This window comes from Nicotiana tomentosiformis, chromosome 4 (assembly GCF_000390325.3).
Source record: "Nicotiana tomentosiformis chromosome 4, ASM39032v3, whole genome shotgun sequence".
NCBI classification, from domain to species: Eukaryota; Viridiplantae; Streptophyta; class Magnoliopsida; order Solanales; family Solanaceae; genus Nicotiana; species Nicotiana tomentosiformis.
Window position 1 is genome coordinate 115680616 of NC_090815.1, and position 5994 is coordinate 115686609.

The window sequence follows — 5994 nt, forward strand, 5'->3', positions numbered from 1 at the left end:
AAAAAATGTATCTCTATGCCTGTATGTCAAGTGTGCATGTCAATATTATGCAACTCAATGATAAAACCATATGCATACTCTCAGAGTATCAATTCACTCAGTCCTCCCAATCACTCAGTCCTCACAGTCACTCAATCCTCCCAATCGCTTGGCACTCGGCACTCGCACTCAGTAGGTACCTGCGCTCACTAGGGGTGTGTACAGACTTCAGAGGTGCTCCTTCATCCCAAGCACTATAATCTTCACGGACAATTCACATGTTGCACGGACAAGTCACGTGTTATAGTATCAATATCTGGATCCGCACGGACAACTCACGTGCTATAATAAGCCAATCTGGCCTGCCGCAGCATGTAGCCCGATCCCATAATAATAAAGTATATAAAGCCAATATGGCCTGCTGCAGCATGCAGCCTGATCCCATAATTATCCTCACAATCAGGCCCTCGGCCTCACTCAGTCATTAATCTCTCCAGTCTCTCGGGCTCACAATGTCATGAAACTAGCCCAAAATGATGATATGATGAATCAATAAATAGCAACATAGACTGAGAGATGATATGAAATAAATGAACATGACTAAGTATGGAGTTACAATTTAAACAAATAAATCGACAGCAGAAATGACCTCAGTGGGTCCCAATAATACCAACATTTGCCTAAGCATTATTTCTAACATGAGTCACAACTTGATAATTCTAGTACATAGAGATTTCATAATTACAGATAAGTTCAGGTAACTACATGTACAGTACCTCAAGAATAACGGAATCACAGTTCACACAGTGCACGCCCACACACCCGTCACCTAGCATGTGCGTCACCTCAACACCAAACACATAACACGTATAGTTAGAGTTCATACCCTCAGCTCCAAGATTAGAAGAGTTACTTACCTCAACCTTCAAGCTCCAAAAATACTACAATGCTCCAATTGATTAAAATGTCCAAATATCACCCACAATTCAATACCTACCATTAGATATCCCAACTACATCAAAATAAATACAAAAAGATTCATAAATATCCATTTAGGCTTTACAATTCGGCAACAAGCCTTCAACCATCCCAAATTCTCCAATAGGCTCATCCATTAGCCTATTCAATTCCATTCTTATCATTTAATACTCATTTGGAGTCATTAATAATACTATGCTAATTACCCAACATCATTAAGTCACTATTAATTGTCTTCTCCAACAAAACCCTATGTTCAAGAACACCCATTTCAAGAACTAGTGTTGTATCTTGTCAAAATAGTGATTCCCTATTCAATTCGTTTATCAATTAAGTTATCAAGTCTATTCAAATCATTAGAAACTCAAAACAATTCCTCTTATATAAATTCACCACTATTCATCTTCTTCTTTGCCCAAAATATCATTTTCAAGACCCTCCCTTAGGGTTCATACAATATCCCATTATAACTTCAAATAAAACTCATAAACATGCTACCCATACTCCAATATGACATTTATATGAAGCTCAAGTGACGGGATTACCTCTTGGTGGAAGAATCTAACTTTTTCTCTTTGTGGTGTTCTTTAAGATTCAACCCATTTCCTATGGATTTGATCCATAATAATGTTAGTGTTATCAATAAATGATGTTATATAATCATCCTTGTACCAAAATAATTTACCTTGAAGTGTATCCACGGTGGAAGAGCTCCTCCTTCTCTCTAGAAATCAATTCCAAGTTGAAGAACTAATGTTTTCTCTCTATAAACCCCTTGTTTCAGCCCCTTTAAAATGGCCCCTAAAGCTGCGTAGGCTACGCACAAAGGGTATGCAGGGTGTACTTCTATCCCCCTTCAGTTGGAAGCTGCTGGATTTGCCTACGAAATGGTGCATAGGCTATGCTGCTATGCTTCGTAGGCTACGCTACTATGCTGCGTAGGGTACGCAAGACTCGCGTAGCTGTTCTGCCACCCTTTAGTAAAAAGGTCATAACTTCTTGTAGGAATCTCCAAATGACAAACAGTTTGAACAATTAGAACCTAGACACATAGACCTTTCTTTTTATAGGTTATACACCATATAACGATTCATATCTTGAGAGTTATACTCATTTGAAGTTAGTTCTTGTGCGAACTCACTTGAAACTTTATCCCATCATATAATTTTCAACTTGACTTAGCTTTAGGGATCTTCTTAGACCATAAACCATTCTTAATGCACCTCATACATATATTATCATGATAAATTTATATCATTCAAATTATCAGTCTTTTTCATACCCGAATTAATATAATTAGCACCCATCAATCTTCTTAATGGTCTTAAAACTCTTCGAAATATTTCTGGGGTGTTACATTCTCCCCCACTTAAGAGCATTCTTCCTCGAATGTTTTTCAAGTCATTATTAGGAACATCACTATCCTCATTTCACCTTAACCATCATTCTTAATCATTCCTGACTTCATATGGGTCTTAGATATTCTTCCAAATTTCGACTTCCTTAAGGCCCCAAGATTTGGCTAACTCTCTAAATTCTTAATATTTTCGGCAGATTATCCCCTGTAACTGAGACCATCCAAATAATTCAACCTGTTTAGAACAAGCCCCCACACGGGTACCAATTTCAACATAATTCAACAATTAAATATCTTTACATAATATGATATCTAGGCCCCACACGACCGCACATATATGCTCAATATACAACAACAAACTATTTAGGACCCACACGGCCACACATGCGTCATCAACATATAACAACAAAATATCTAAGTCTCACATGGCTGCGCATATGCCAAAATTGCCTCAAATAATTCTTTATTATTTTAAACAGTTGTATATCTATACCTCGCTCATTCCAACACCGGTTACTCTATATTGCAACACATATTACTATCATGCATATCTGTATTCTCTTTCTATTATGTATACACCAAGTTGCACATGAAAGAACATTTCTTGCATACATTAAAATTCTATTTCTTCCATTCGAAGACTTTCTCATTAATATAATATTACTTTAAAGCATAGTTTGTCCTCATAGGACCCTTGATTCTCTCGTTGCCAACTCCTTCCATAATACTTCTTTTATCCCATCCGAATACCAACAAGATATTTGTCTTGCTTAGGTCCATCCATCACGTGGGTGATTTATACCTTCACTTGTACTTGTAACTTTTGAGTTTCCTTATATCTCAATTTGAATAACATCATATCTTACAAGTTCACTACGCAAATATTCATTTCACTTCCTTCTTGTAGAGCAAGTTTATCATCAATTCTCGAACATCAGTGTACATGTTTTTATTTTCTTAACCTTAACCAACTCATAGATACCACCATGTCCTTTGTTATATTTCTCTTCCATAAATTCATATTGTATTTGTTATTATGCCTACCATAGGCTTATTACCATGCTCCCAAAGTGACAATTCTATTAGGATAATACTTGCACCATTTAGTCTCTTTTTCTTTTCTGACCCCGTGCTTCTTACTGGAGCAAATTATTTTGGTTTGCAAAAGTATTTCGTATTTGGGAATACGCATAATATAACCTTTTCTTTCCTCATTTCATGCCAAGTATTCATATACTTTATCCTAATTTATAACCTTCATTTGTTCTACTAAGTCCAACATATGACCAAAGTACTTCCTTATTTTCGCCCTTGCATTGAATTTAATTCAAATGACACATGGTCCAAAGTTATAAGAATCTACTCAAATAGCCCATTAAATATTTGACTATTAGATAATACCTTTTAATAACCCCAATATTGAATATTATAACTATTGCTCGTGATAAGGATGTAATCCTTATACCAGCATTGTATGACAATTTTTCTTATTTCATCAAGAATTTTATCGAAGATGTGTCCTTAATCTTTCTTTTATGAATAAAAATTTCTCCATTTTATTTCTCCAACCATCACCCTTAAGGTGACTTTAACTTGCTCTGATGCTCCCCCCACTTAGGCGCAAAACCCAAATCTAAAGCTTGAATCTGATACTCGAAGATTTTAATAAATTCGCACCCCGTTCCATCTGATTATACACACGCCCATATACTACTTCAAGTTATTTATTTCCCCAACTTGAAATCATAATTCACTATTTCAAATTTTCATGAAGCCTTGACTTCTAATTTTTTGCAATTACACTTAGTAGTACCTACTATCCTCACAATAGAAGAAAAATGGTTATGCTCATCAGGGATTTTTTTGCCCCTTCTCGTACCCAAGTATCATGGCACTTCTAGCCGCAACTCATGTTTTCAAGTATCATCCTTTCATGTCCTTACAACAACAATAAATTTAGCATATCCCTTTTCGTGCCGATTTTACTTTAAGAAATCTTTTTCTAGCATTTTGCCCTTCAGTCCATGCTCAATTACATTTCTAGTAAATACAACTACTTCAGGCTATACCCGGATAACTTTCATATAACTTTCCATAACATACACTATTTCCATAATGCTAGATGTAAGAACGTGCAATATATCTTCATGTCCTCATCATAACATAAATTTTTGTGACTATAGTTAATATCACACCTTCACGTCATCATGCCTCATTCAATTAATATTACCTCCTTGTTTTCCCATTATTCAATGGGTTCTACTCGTGGGTACTCAATCACCTTCATATCTCGAGGTGTCTTTAATCTCGTTGCAGTAGATAACATGCTAGGATTCATGTGGCATCACTACGTAGCCTTGAATCACTTGTAACCCATCAACTTCACACGTGTGCATTATCGCTTGCAAGATCTTGAGTTTTAAACTGCATATGCAATATTCATAATCCGTGCGCACTACATCTTTTCAAATAACAACTCACTCATCCCATGATTTTCATATATTCATAAAGCGCAATGTAACCCGTATTTAGGAATTTCAGTACTCGAGTCATCCTCGATGTCAAACTCTACAAGTCATAACTAATCCACAAGTATGTCTCACACCAAAACTAAAATTTAACATATAATCATGAAATTGAATTGTCAATAGCAGGCTCCCCCACTTGGCTCAAAGCCATAGATTAAAATACTCAATAACTCAGAATACCCATAATATATTACTGCCATAATACAGCAGTCAGTTCAACGAAAATTCTTCTCAAGCTCATGCAACACCAACCATAAAAATACCTCAATCATCTACTAAGCTTGCATTCATTCTCTTGACACTCAAGTCAACTTTCTCAACCAGATTCAAATTCAAATCTCAACACCTATGCCACGCTGGCAGAAAATAAACTCTCCACTCAACATTATAAGGAACACACCTACGTAGATTACTCCGCAGGAGATAACCCACCTGCTTAGCCTCAAATTGGTGTCTTGGTATACCCTTTCGCAGTCACAACTACTATGCAATAACTTAATCTTTCTGAGTCCAAACTCATTAACAAGACATGAGAATTTAATTTGTCCCAAAATTTAACGTGAAAGATCCTTCAAAACATTCATACTCGAGACTGTACGTCATATCCAAATGAAAATCAAGCACCCAATGACCTTTTTTACATAACAAGGAAACACTTCTCGTCACATTCAAATCATTTTGACACATTCCGAAGTCACATCATACTCATCACAAAGCCATTCCACCGCTTATCAAGCCACAAATTTCACTCATAGGGATATTACTGGACATATGAGTCCAAATGTACAAGTTACAACTGAAGCTACCGAGCTTAAACTGCGGTCTAACCCTGGCCTCAAGTCCTCTAGACTGGTCCATCACCAAAACGCAGAATACTCATCTTGAACCTCGTTTATGGAACCATAAGCCGGCGATGCACAGCTGATACTGAGCGCTCACATGTGCACACGAAGGCATGGAAGGAATTCAAAGAGTTATATTTCAAGCTGAATCAATTCCGCATGATAAGGAGAGAAAGATGGGAAGTTTATCCTAAAATGCCTTGTAGCCTCTCAAAGATAAGTATGGACGTCATCATACCGATCCGCAAGACACTACTAGACACTTGCTCATGACCTGTAGAACCTATGAACCTAGAGCTCTAATACAAAC